The sequence below is a fragment of the Hyperolius riggenbachi genome, chromosome 12 (genome assembly GCF_040937935.1).
Source record: "Hyperolius riggenbachi isolate aHypRig1 chromosome 12, aHypRig1.pri, whole genome shotgun sequence".
In the NCBI taxonomy this organism is placed as follows: Eukaryota; Metazoa; Chordata; class Amphibia; order Anura; family Hyperoliidae; genus Hyperolius; species Hyperolius riggenbachi.
The window spans coordinates 221,286,699-221,299,762 of NC_090657.1; the positions used below are offsets into that span (position 1 = coordinate 221,286,699).

The window sequence follows — 13,064 nt, forward strand, 5'->3', positions numbered from 1 at the left end:
ACATGATTGAACGTATTCTCTGGGCAAATCTGCCGACATGATTGAACGTATTCTCTGGGCAAATCTGCCGACATGATTGAACGTATTCTCTGGGCAAATCTGCAGACATGATTGCATGTATTTTCTGGGCAAATCTGCAGACATGATTGAACGTATTCTCTGGGCAAATCTGCAGACATGATTGAACGTATTCTCTGGGCAAATCTGCAGACATGATTGAACGTATTCTCTGGGCAAATCTGCAGACATGATTGAACGTATTCTCTGGGCAAATCTGCAGACATGATTGAACGTATTCTCTGGGCAAATCTGCCGACATGATTGAACGTATTTTCTGGGCAAATCTGCCGACATGATTGCATGTATTTTCTGGGCAAATCTGCCGACATGATTGCATGTATTTTCTGGGCAAATCTTTCAACCACAGACCCTGAACAAGCATGCTTGGTGTGATTCAGTTCACTACTGCAGCCAAATAGATCAGCAGGGCAACTAGTATTGTTTAAAAGGAAATAAATATGGCAGCCTCCATAATCACTCTCACCCGGGTTCACGTCAAATTACAGTTAGCTCTGCCCACATCCGGTCATGGCCACGCCCATTTTTTGCCACGGCGCGTGAAGCATGTTATAGCGCCACCCATTTTTTGCCCCTTTACTTTTTTTTGGGGGGGGGGGGGGGGGTCTTATAATACCCAGCACCGGGTGTCAAATGCCCTAGGTACGCCACTGACCTGGAGCCACACCTAATTGAGTGAAATACACATCACTGCTGGAGGACCCGCCCACCCTCCCTCCTCCAAGCAAGGTCCTTTATACCATTTGCCTACCTACACTAATTAGTTATGGGACAGCTGATACACACTTTGCTAGGGAGATTTTAATTGCCCTCCTCCCTCCTACCGGAGGGAGGAGGGTCTCTTCTGCCAGGGAATTATACTATTTTAAAAACCAGTATACATCATACCATAGCTGGGAATCGAACCCAGATCTCACTGTGTGGTGGGCACGTCACCCTAAGCACTGTACCACTACAGAAGTAAGTAAAGCTAGCCTAAAATTTCAGGCCAGCTTCAGTTGGTATAGTGGTTAGTGTGCTTGTCCACCATACAGTGAGACCCAGGTTCAAATCCCAGCCAATGTGAGTTGGCTTTTATGCTACAAATCCTTAAAGGGAACCTAAACGGAGAAGGATATGGATTTTTCCTTTTAAAATAATACCAGTTGCCTGAATCGCCTGCTGATCCTGTGTCTCTAATACTTTTAGCCACAGCCCCTAAACAAGCATGCAGATCAGGTGCTCTGACTGAAGTCAGACTGGATTAGCTGCATGCTTGTTTCAGGGTGTGATTCAGCCACTATTGCAGTCACAAAGATCAGCTGGACTGCCAGGCAACTGGTATTGTTTACAGGAAACATCCATATCACTCTCAATTAAGGTTCCCTTTAAAGGAGAACTGTAGTGAAAGGTATATGGAGGCTACCATATTGATTTCCTTTTAAGCAATACCAGTTACCTGGCTATCCTGCAGCTCCTCTGCCTCCAATACTTTTAGCCCTAGACCCTGAACAAGCATGCAGCAGATCTGGTGTTTGACATTTTTGTAAGATCTGACAAGATTAGCTGCATGCTTGTTTCTGGTGTGATTCACACTACTGCAGCCAAATACATCAGCAGGGCTGCCAGGCAACTGGTATAGCTTAAAAGGAAATCAATATGGCAGCCTCCATATACCTCTCACTACAGTTCTCCTTTAAGCAACCTAATGGTTCTATTGCATTGAGCATAAATGTTAAATTTTAGGCTAGCTTCACTTACTTCTGTAGTGGTACAGTGCTTAGGGTGACGTGCCCACCACACAGTGAGATCTGGGTTCGATTCCCAGCTATGGTATGATGTATACTGGTTTTTAAAATAGTATAATTCCCTGGCAGAAGAGACTCTCCTCCCTCCGGTAGGAGGGAATAGGTAGAAGGGTAGGAGGGAGGAGGGAGCAATTAAAATCTCCCTAGCAGAGTGTGTACCAGCTGTCCCATAATTAATTAGTGTAGGCAGACAACTGAGTAAAATGGTATAAAGGACCTAGCTTGAAGGGCGGGTGGGCGGGTTCTCTAGCACTGAGAGCAGTGTGTTTGACAATAACATGTCTGCTGACAGTGATATGGAGGGTCAAAATTTTGCTCTAATAGAGCATTATGGGGCGAATCGAACTTCCGCAAAAGTTCGACTGATGCAGGCGAACGCGAACCCCCAAAGTTCGCGTGGAACCGTTCGCCGGCGAACCGTTCGGCCCATCTCTATCCGTTAGTTGAAGTTCTACTACTACTATCTACTACTACTACTACTATCTACTACTACTAGTGTGTACTACTACCAGTTATATACAGTAAATTTGTACTGAGTTAGCTTAATTCAATTGCAGTGCTGTTACAGTGTGACAGATAGACAGTTAGTGTGTCAGTGTGTGCTACTCTGCTGTCACTCCGTTAGTTGAAGTTCTACTACTACTGCTACTATCTACTACAACTGATTTGAATAAAGTACAAGTACCCCACTTCATTTGGACACATATAAAGTTGTACTATGCCTGCTGGCACTTGCAGCCGGGGGAGGGGCAGCATGAAAAGCAAGGGCAGGAAGAGAGGGAGCAGCATTGCCGCCACTGTCGGCAGTTCTGCCATGTCAGTGTCCATTTCGCCGCTAGCCACTGGCCGTGGACCCACTGGGTGCCCAGCTGTTAGGGGGAGTAAGGCTGCAGAGGTGCAGGAGCGTGTAGCAGCCATTGTCCAGCAGGGTCGTCGGCGCACATTGGAGGAGAAAGACGCAGAGCCTGTGATAGAGCTGATGGTGGATGAGCAGGCCACCACCAGCTCTACAACAGAGATCTCTACCCCCACCAACACTCCTGTTCGCAGGAGCAGCAGCAGGCGCCCAGCAGTGCCTGGGGAGGTCATCACGTTGAACCCAGCGGGCAGCCTACCCTCAGTGAGTGTGCTTTTCACTCCAGGCACCACAAGCGCAATCAGGGCTGTTACCAGTGAGTTTGAGGATAATATTCTGGGCACATTGGGCTATGTGGAGGAGTCACAGATGCAGACGGTGGTTGTTCGGGGGGGTCCTTGCATGTGGCAGCAGAAGAGGAGTTTGGGGGGTCATCATCCCAGCAGTTGTTTGAGGAGGGGGAGTATGATGATGATGACGAGATGAAGGACCGTGACTACCATCCACAGGAGGGGGATGTCAGCTCTGACTCTGAGGAGGAGGATCCGTCGGTGGGTCTGGCATGGAGGATCAGCATTGCAGACATTGGCAGGAGCAGCAGTGGGCCTGGAATGTGGGACCCACGGCCTTCTGCTTCATCTTCTGCCACTACCACCACCCACACCCCTCAACCCCGGGCCCCAACCACCACAGGAAGAAAAGCAGCAGCATCCCATTCAGGGCATTATGGGAAATTCTTATCCCCAATCTGGTGGTTTTTCCCTCTGCCCTCTTTGGACAGCAAGTTTGCCATATGCAATGTGTGCCATCTGAAGCTGAGCAGAGGTTGTGAACCCTAATACTATGTCACCTCCAGTTTCATAACATATCTGAGCAAAAAACATTTTGTTGAGCATGAGGAGTTCAAGAGGCTGAAGGAAGCTGGCGCTGGCAGTGGTCAGACTCAGAGCCGCACCAGAACCTGCTCTGCCACTTCTGCCGACACTGAGGTCTGTTCAGGCAGCAAGTCCTTAGTGGCCTCCTCTGCGGCCTCCTCCGCTTCCCGTGCAAGCAAGAAACGCCACCAGACCCTGCTTAGCGAGTCCTTCCTCGTCAGGGCTCAGCCTCCCGGTAGCCGTCGCATCTGCCAGCTGAACAGCTTGCTTGCACGGCCATGTCCTCCCAGCTCCTCCCGTACTTGTTCGTGCAAGAGGGGAGCGAGATGCATGCGCTCCTGCAGTGTGCAGCGCCGGATTGGCCAATCCCCAGCCGGCATTACTTTTCACGCACGTCCATCCCAGCACTGCACCAGTTTGTAAAGGCCAACGTGGAACGTGGGCTGGATCATTCGATGGGTGAACGGGTCCATGTGACCATGGACTCATGGAGCAGCCAGTTCGGGACAGGCCGCTACCTGTCCTTCACCGAGCATTGGGTCAGTTTGGTGGAAGGGGGTGAGGAGGGAACAGCAGCATCGGGCACAGCAGCAGCAGCAATCCAGTGGGTGGTGCCACCCCGCAGCAGGGTCATGGGAAGTGCAGCAGGTTCCTCTGATCCGGTTCCATCCTCCACCACACCCGCCGCCAAACACCCCCGCCTCAGCAGCAGTGTGAAGGCCCGCCACTGCCAAGCGCTGCTGGAGATGGTCAGCCTGGGGAAGCACAAACTGATGGCAGCCAACGTGCTTTGCTACCTGAGGGAGCACGAGAAGAATTAGCTGACCCCCAGAGGCCTGAGAGACAGAGAGGTGGTCTCTGTCTAGAGATGGCACAAACCTCTGATTTTCGGTTCGCGAACCTCCGCCAAACGGTCGATTCGAGCGAACTTTCGTGAACCACAATAGACTTCAATGGGGAGGCGAACTTTGAAAACTAGAAACATTTATGCTGGCCACAAAAGTGATGGAAAAGATGTTTCAAGGGGTCTAACACCTGGAGGGGGGCACGGTGGAGTGAGATAAATGGCAAAAGTCCCAGGGAAAAATCCGGATTGGACTCAAAGCAGCGTTTTAGGGGCAGAAATCACATTGAATGCTAAATTGCAGGCCTAAAGTGCTTTCAAACATCTGGCATGTGTATACATCAATCAGGGAGTGTAATTAGAGTACTGCTTCACACTGACACACCAAACTCACTGTGTAACGCACTGCAAACAGCTGTTTGTGTAGTGACGGTCGTGCTGGACTGGTGCACACCATGCGAGATTGCTCTTCCTCACTTAGTGATGTCAGGGAATGTCTGACTGCCTTATCAACTTTTCACTATGACACTGATAGACTGTACTACCTGTAATGAGAATCTGTTATGGAGGGCAAGTCTGCCATCCATTCAAGTGAAAAGTATGCACTGACTGCCAGGTATAATACAATGTGCAGTCACAGGTGCAGTGAAAGGTATGCAGTGACTGCAAACAGCTGTTTGTGTAGTTACGGCCGTGCTGAACTAGTGCGCACCATGACGAGAGTGCAGGTGATGGCGGCTTTCCAGCCCATATGGTCGCCGGGCTGAGGTAGCTGAATGACAAAACAGTGCCTGTCCAGCTGATCAAATTTGGTCTGTCCACAATGAAGCAACGACCTTATTATCTTTGGTTTGCCCCCCCTTCCCCCGAGACACTCATATAGCCGGCGGTCATTGCTTCATTGTGATACGCAAGCCCCTTCACCGCGGCAAGGTAATGATCATGAAGGGGAATGGGCACATGTACATGCCTTTTGTTTTGTTGTTGCAGCTGCACTGCAGGCAGAAAAATTAGGCAGGCAGGTACACGCACCAGAAAAATTATTATAGCGGGCGCTGGAATCCGCCTTGAGTCCTGGACCCTGTTGGTGGTGGCGGAGAAGGCAGTCAAGCGGCCTGCGGGCAGAGGTGCTGTGTGGGGAGCGACTTAGTCTTGGGGCAGGCAGCCAGTCACACAGCATGCAGGCAGAGATGCTGTGTGTGGGGACTGGCTTAGTCTTCGGGCGGCAGTAGCCCTCCGGGATCCATGCCTCATTCATTTTGATAAAGGTGAGGTACTGAACACTTTTATGACTTAGGCGACTTCTCGTCTCAGTGACAATGCCTCCAGCTGCGCTGAAGGTACTTTCTGACAGGACGCATGAGGCAGGGCAAGACAGAAGTTGGATGGCAAATTGGGACAGCTCTGGCCATAGGTCAAGCCTGCGCACCCAGTAGTCCAAGTGTTCTGCCTCTCCAGTCTAAGCACTACAATGTGATCTCTGTAACTCACGGTTGTGTTGAGATGTGTGTAATCGCAGCCTTAGGTAGATTGGCGGACAGTGACTCGATCCAAACGACACCTTGCAGATCGTGAAGAAGTTTATTCAAACTGTGCAGATCATACACCGATGAACAAATGGATAGGTCAAAAAATCATAGTGTGAGCAGCTAGCAGAAGCATGTAGCTGAGATGCAGGGTAGAAGCTAGAATGAGCTAGAAGGAGCAGTGTGGGAGGAGACAAGGAGATCAGAGCAGGGTAAGGGAAGAGAGAGGAGACACACTTGAAAAGGCAAACTATGCATGTGTAACATGACACTCCCCGTCGAAATCTATGATTTCTAATAACAATAGTAACTTAAGTTCAAATAATAGTTATTTTCCTGCTTGGAACACCTGCAACAAGAGAAACAGCAAAAAAGGCAACAGGAAAACATTACTACAATACTTGTAGAAGTACTTTTTCAAGTGTAGACATGGGCTTCAGAGGGGAAGGCAGCAACAGCACCAATCCTTCTTACCTCCCTTTAACACAGTTGCTTTGAAGGTCTGTCTTCAGAGGGGAAGGCAGCAACAGCACCAATCCTTCTTACCTCCCTTTGTACTATGAAGTCAGAGTTAGGAGTCTTTCTGTTTAGGCAGAAGCAGTACCAGTTCATTTATGGGTCTGAAGTAATGTCTTGCAGAACCTTCTTTCATTACTTTGACTTCTGCTTTCCGCACTTTGCCATCATTACTTGGAACAGTCTTTGTAACAAGACCGACAGGCCAATTGTTACGATGGGCGTCTTTTTCCTTGAGGAGAACAACGTCCCCGATTTGCAGGTCGGGTTTACTGACTTGCCATTTTCTGCGACTTTGAAGGTTGCAAAGGTACTCCATCTTCCAACGGCTCCAAAATGCATTAGCAAGATGCTGAACCCTTTTCCATTGGTATTTGTAAACATTGGTACAATCAAAGGCCTGAGGTGGAATATTATCTACTCCGATCTTTTGAGTTAAAAGGGTGGCTGGAGTTAGCAATACTGGAGACTCTGGGTCAGAGGAAACGGGAACAAGAGGTCTCGCATTGATTATGGCAGACACCTCGGCAAGGAAGGTGATCAAGACTTCATGTGTGAGATGAGAAGATTTGTGGTCCAGCAACATAGAGTCCAGGATTTTTCTCGAAATCCCAATCATGCGTTCCCAAGAGCCTCCCATATGGGAAGAATGAGGCGGGTTGAATTCCCATTTACACTTGTTGGTATTAAAGAAGTTCTCTATCTTCTCTGCTCCAGTAAAATTTGTCCCACAGTCAGATCTGAGTAACTTAACAGGTCCACGAATGGAAACAAATCTTCGGAAGGCATTAATGAAGCAAGAAGAGTCCATTGATTCTATAACTTCAATGTGCACGGCACGAATGCTCAAACAGGTGAATAGCACAGCCCAACGTTTATTATTAACAACTCCGCCACGAGTCTTACGTGTAACTATGCTCCAGGGGCCAAAGACGTCAATACCGACATTGGTGAAGGGTGGTTCGGTACTCAATCTGTCTGTTGGAAGCTCTGCCATCTGTTGATTGAGATGCTTTCCTCTTAGTCTTTGACACTTGACACACTTATGAAGTATGGAGGATATACATCTTTTCATCCCGATTATCCAGAAACCAGCAGCCCTCACTGCTCCTTCTGTGAAGTGCCGGCCTTGGTGTTGAACTTGCTCGTGGTAATGTCTGACTATCAGACCAGTAATGTGGTGACGGCCTGGGATGATGAGAGGATTTTGTTCTTTGCTAACCACATTAGACCTTGCAATGCGACCACCAACTCGAAGTAGTTTGTTTGGATCAATTGTTGGATTCAACTGGTATAGAGGGCTATCTTTGGATAGATTTAGTCCTTTTGACAAGTTGTGGATCTCTTGCGAATATACTTCATGTTGGACACATTGAATGATGACTCTTTCTGCTTGAGCAACCTCTGCAATGGTGGGAAGCCCTTTACAGATGTGCCACTTACGACAATCTTGATTAGTGTCATCCTTGCTTGCGAAGTGATGAGCAATGTGAATAAGACGTGCAGTCGCTCGTACAGCAGAAGACCACCTAGAAAAATGTTCAAATCGGTGAGGTTTCAGTCTTGTCTTTGCTTCCACGGAGGTGCTAAGTGTAACTGCACTGGCCTTGATTTCCTTATCACACTCTGGATGGATAAGTTCAAAGGTAGATTCTACGGGATTTGAGAAGAATTCTTCGTTCAAGAGTACTGGTGGATTTATCCATGATGTATTCAGAAAGGCGGCAGCAGGCACTGCGCGACTGCCTAGGTCAGCAGGGTTCTGGTCCGTGGGTACATAGTGCCATTGCTCTGGCGTTGAGAATCTCCTAATACGATCCACACGATTACCAACATACACATGAAACTGTCTTGTTCGATTGTGTAGATATCCTAGCACTATCTTGCTGTCTGTGTAAAAGTCAAATGAATCAATGTCAAAGTCTGTTTCGTGCTCAATAAGCTCAGCAATTTCAACAGCTAACATGGCTGCACAGAGTTCGAGCCTTGGAATGGTATGTGCAGGCTTTGGAGTTAACTTGGTTTTACCCATGATGAATCCTACATCTATTTCACCGTTGGAGTGTACAACTCGGAGATAGGCTACTGCAGCAATGGCTTCCATGGATGCATCACAAAAGACATGGATCTCCAGTCTGGTAGCATTCTTTAAGGATGCAGGAGTGTAAGAGCGTGATATCTTAAACTGTTCCAATGCCTGGAGGGACTGCTTCCAGGATTCCCACCTTTGCTCTTTTTCTTTGGGTAAAGGGGTATCCCAGTCGGTGTTCTCTGTCGTGAGTTGTCTGAGTAATATCTTACCCTGAATGGTAAAGGGTGCTATGAATCCCAAGGGATCGTAGATACTATTCACTGCAGACAGTACTCCTCTTTTTGTGAAGGGCTTTTCGCAGACTGATGTTTGAAATGTGAACATGTCTTGTTTTACATCCCACAGCAACCCAAGGCTGCGCTGTGTGAGGGAAAGGTCAGATTCTGGTTGGAATTCCTTAGCACTAACAGCATGATCATCAGAAGGAAATGCTCCCATTACCTCAGTGCTGTTGGAGATGATTTTATGTAGTCGGAGGTTAGCAGTAGCGAGCATGTTCTGAGTTCTGGTGAGAAGGTCAATGGCCTCTTCTGCTGATGGTAGAGACTTGAGACCGTCATCCACGTAGAAATTCCTTTCAACAAACTGGCGTGCATCAGTTCCGAACTCTTGTTCGCCTTCTTGGGCAGTTTTTCTCAGTCCGTAAATGGCAACTGCAGGGGAAGGACTATTCCCAAAAACATGAACCTTCATCCGATAGTCGATGACCTCATCGTTGACATCATTGTTGCGATACCATCGGAATCTGAGGAAGTTTCTGTTATCTTCACGGACGATGAAACAATGAAACATTTGTTGAATGTCTGCCATAATGGCAATTGGCTCTTGTCTAAAGCGGAGTAGGACTCCTAGGAGGTTGTTGTTTAGGTTAGGTCCAGAGAGAAGATTGTCATTGAGAGAAACGCCTTCATAACGAGCACTTGAGTCAAAGACCACTCTAATCTGGTCAGGCTTGCGAGGATGGTAGACCCCAAAACACGGAAGGTACCAGCATTCTTCTCCTTGTGAAAGAGGGGGTGCAGGTTCAGCATGATCTCTCTCAAACACCTTCTGCATAAAGTCAACAAAATGTTTCTTCATTTGTGGTTTCCGGTTCAGGCTGCGCTCTAAAGAGTTGAACCGCAAATCTGCATGTTGTCTATTATTTGGCATTCTCTTCCTAGGAGTGCGGAATGGTAGCGGTGCCACCCAGCTGTTAGAATCATCTTGGTAGAACTCTTTACTCATGGTTCTCAAGAATTCTTTGTCTTCTATTGTGGCCGCTAACTCATTGTCCTTTGTGGTTACCTCAAACACTGTGTTACCAATGTTGTCATCCCGAAAGATAAATGCTTTGCCATCCTCTAGTAAGATGCTCTCTCGTGTACCTTTGCCACACAGCCTTTCTTTCACATGATAGTAATGTTGTTGTTGTGGAAAGTAAGTAGTACGTCCATTGGGCAGGATGTGTGTTTTAAAGGAAGAAACCGAGAGAGGTTTCTTGGCATTGCTAAGGCAGACGTTGCCTATAATGACCCAGCCTAGATCCAGACGTTGGGCATAAGGTGCATCATTTGGACTGTCGATTTGATCGCGGACCTTGTGCACCCTTAGGATGTCTCTCCCGAGTAGCAACAGGATATCAGCATTTTCATCGAAGGCTGGTATTTGATCAGCTATGTCCTTCAAGTGATCATGGTGCAAGGCAGCTTCAGGAGTGGGAATCTCATCCTTGTTGGTTGGGATCTGATTACACTCGAGGATGGTAGGCAAGGGTATTTCCAAATTGCTATTGAGAGGAGTAACTACAAGGTCACTGGCTCTTCTACCCAAGACTTCTGTAATTCCTGCACAAGTACCTAGGGTATAAGGTAGAGCTTCTCCTGCAATGCCTAAGAGATCAAAGAACCTTGTACTTGCAAGAGATCGGTTGCTCTGATCGTCAAGAATGGTGTATAGTCTTATGGCTCTTTCAGGTTGGCCCTTTGTGTATACATGAACCAAGCATATCTTAGCACAGGATTTCTCACAAAGTCCTTCTCCACAGACTTCAGTGCATGTTGAGGACACTGGGGTGGAGGTAGCCGTTTGTTCAGCATGCTCCCCGCCATGCTTTGCCCTGGGGGGAATGTCTGTGGATGCCAGAGTAGTGCTGTTTTGGTACAGATGAAGGGCTTGTACGTGGTTATCACTACCACAATCCTTGCATTTAATGATGGCCTTACAGTCCTTTGCAAGGTGTTCTGTGGAGGCACAGCATCTGAAACAAACCCCAAATTCCTTTAACAGTTCCTTACGTTCCTGTAGAGGTTTCCTTCTGAAACCGATGCACTTCTTAAGTGAATGTGGCTTCTTATGTATGGGGCATTGACGATTTGGATCCTCAAGTTTCTTGTTTTGTTCAGTCTTTTGAAAAACTGTAGCAGGAGCAGGTTGAACATCTGTCCTTTTTACTGACACTGGGCCCCTGCGGTCTCTGTGTGTTGTGCGTGTGTTTGCAAGTCCTGGAGATGGTGAACTGAGAGGATTACAGTCACCGTAGAAGAAACTTGGATCATTCTTAGTATCCGCTATTCCCTTTATGAAGTTACAGAAGTAGGAGAAGGGTGGAAAGGCAACGCCATACTTTTTCTTGTAAGTAGATCCCTGACTAACCCATTTTTCTTGGATGCCATAAGGTAGCTTAAGGACAATAGGGTTGATGCCACGCGGGGTGTCAAGGTATCTAAGCCCAGGTAGGCGGGTGTCAGCTTTAGCTAGTTGGAGCTCTAGTAGAAGATCACTGAGTTCTTGAAACTTTAGATTGTCTTTAGCTGTAATCCCTGGAAAACTTTGCAACCTTTTGAGTAAGGCATCTTCAATGGCTTCAGAACTGCCAAAGCTGCTTTCAAGTCTGTCCCATGCAGCGTCGAGACCTGTAGCAGGATTGGAAGTGTAAACTGTTTTAAGTCTCTTGATACGTTCAGCAGACTGGGGACCTAGCCACCTGATGAGTAGGTCCAGTTCCTCTGCAGCAGTGATATCTAACTCGCTGATCGTGGCCTTAAAGGTGTATTTCCAGCCTCTGTAATTTTCCGGTTTATCATCAAACATGGTGAGGCCCGTTCTAGTGAGTTCTCTGCGAAGGATGTACTTGGCAAACTGCGACATGTCTGTGTTTTCAGACTTTGGGTATACAACTGCAGGCGGAACAGGGTTGGTTGTAATGGCAGGTACAGTGATGTTGAGTGAATTGGGAACATAAGATGGTGCCAAGGCATTTAACACCGGAGCTGGTGTACAATCCAAGGGTGTGTTGGTTTGCAGCTGTAAATTAGTGGGTTGGTTAGTAGGTGACAGGTCGATGGGATAGTGAGGTGGAAGGCCTTTTCTATACGTACGTGTTTCTGTCATTTGAGTAGGAGCAGAAAATGTAGAAAGAACGCCTTGGTTAAGTGCTTTGGCTGCTATGACAGAGCTATGGAGTTTTGACGAGGTCTGTGATGAAATTGATGCATAGGATTTAACAGAGCGATTGCTACCGACATCTCTTTCATTGTCACTTACAGCTTGCTCCAAGACTCTTAGTCTTGCCATGTTTTTGGCGTGCTCACATTGTTTTTCCAAAACTTCCATCTGTGCATTTTTCCATGCAGCCTCAGCTTCCATCTCTGCCTTCTTCTGTGCAGCCTCAGCTTCCATCTCTGCCTTCTTCTGTGCAGCTAAAGCTTCCATCTCTGCCTTCTTCTGTGCAGCTAAAGCTTCCATCTCTGCCTTCTTCTGTGCCTTTTCTTGGGCAAAGGCTGCCTGGATTTTAGAAGCTTCAGCATCAGCGCGGGCTTTGATGAGTTGTTGGCTGAGAGTAGAAGATGTCGATCTTAAAGATTTGGAAGATCGTGTGGATTTTGAAGATCGTGTGGAGTGCTTAGAAGTTGTGGAGAGATGGGATCTGGATTCATAGAGACGTGCAATTTTTACATCTGTTTTTGCCCTTGTTTGCATTACTAAATCATCTCTTTCAAGATTGAGCTCATTCAATTCCCTTAGTTCTTGTAAGGAATTTTCTGTGTTGTACCGCTTTAAGAGATCAGCATATTTGTCAGACAGTCTTTGATAGTTGTCATAAGCAGTATTCAATTGCTTAACAGCGCCCTCTAGGTGCAATACCTCATGAGTTGGTTGAGACAGAGCTGACATACATTCAATTGTCTTAGACCATAAGTGGCTGATGTTACACAGCAGCTCCTCCTTGTCAGCCTCATAGTTCTCTTGAACTTTCCAAGTTGGTTTCACTGAACGTTTTAGTGTTATGTGGCTTTGAGGATCTGACTCCTGAGCTGTAAGAAGTTCAGGCTCTTGCTGTGCATTAGGCTCTTCAGCTTGTACATTGCTTTGCTGGTGCATTGTGATGTTAGGCAGATGGTAGAGTCACAAGGTGGTGTTTGCATAGAAATGTATCAATCTTCTGGCTCAGGGAGCTGGTTTCCTAGGCAACCAGTGGGAGGGGGAGCAAGAGTCCAGTTTAGCAATGG

The 13,064-nt window shown here is 47.3% G+C and overlaps 1 protein-coding gene across 2 annotated transcripts in view; it reads right to left on the reverse strand.

Moving 5' to 3' along the window:
* LOC137542265 (uncharacterized) overlaps nucleotides 1-13,064 on the reverse strand; it is a 421,807-nt gene that overhangs the window by 234,154 nt on the left and 174,589 nt on the right. The window lies entirely within an intron of this gene.